Here is a 542-nt window from a genome sequence, read left to right as displayed (position 1 = left end):
TCTCTTAATCACTTTCTGATTTTAATTAAGTGTTGTAGTAGTCTTTGTCATATTCACAACTTGGTGTATTCTACCCTATTTTAAAAAACACATAAGCTCTAATCCAATACTCCAATTTTTCAATTTAAAACAATATGAACATTCTTAAGGAATATTTTAGAGGAGGGATAAACCATCATATATACACAAAACTTATTGCATAGTTAAATAAGATACACAAAAGTAATAACTACTATATAAATATACATTTTATAATGGTGTAATTTGATTATAAAGATACAATTTAGGGACAAAGTTGAGTTCTAATAACCCATTAATTAAGCAATACTTTGTGGAATTATTAGCAAATTAAGGGGATGGAAAATGAAGGCTTTGATGTGAAACATGTGCACTAGAAAGAAAAATTGGGTTTGATGAGAAATAGACTATACTACAAGCATATATAATATTAATTAATGAGAATCAAGTAGTGTTTTTAAGTATGTATATAAGTTGGAGTTGCCAAGTACTTGTCACAATAAATAAATAAATATATATATTCT

Source organism: Arachis ipaensis, chromosome B03, assembly GCF_000816755.2.
Source record: "Arachis ipaensis cultivar K30076 chromosome B03, Araip1.1, whole genome shotgun sequence".
Lineage (NCBI taxonomy): Eukaryota > Viridiplantae > Streptophyta > Magnoliopsida > Fabales > Fabaceae > Arachis > Arachis ipaensis.
This window is presented reverse-complemented; position numbering follows the sequence as displayed.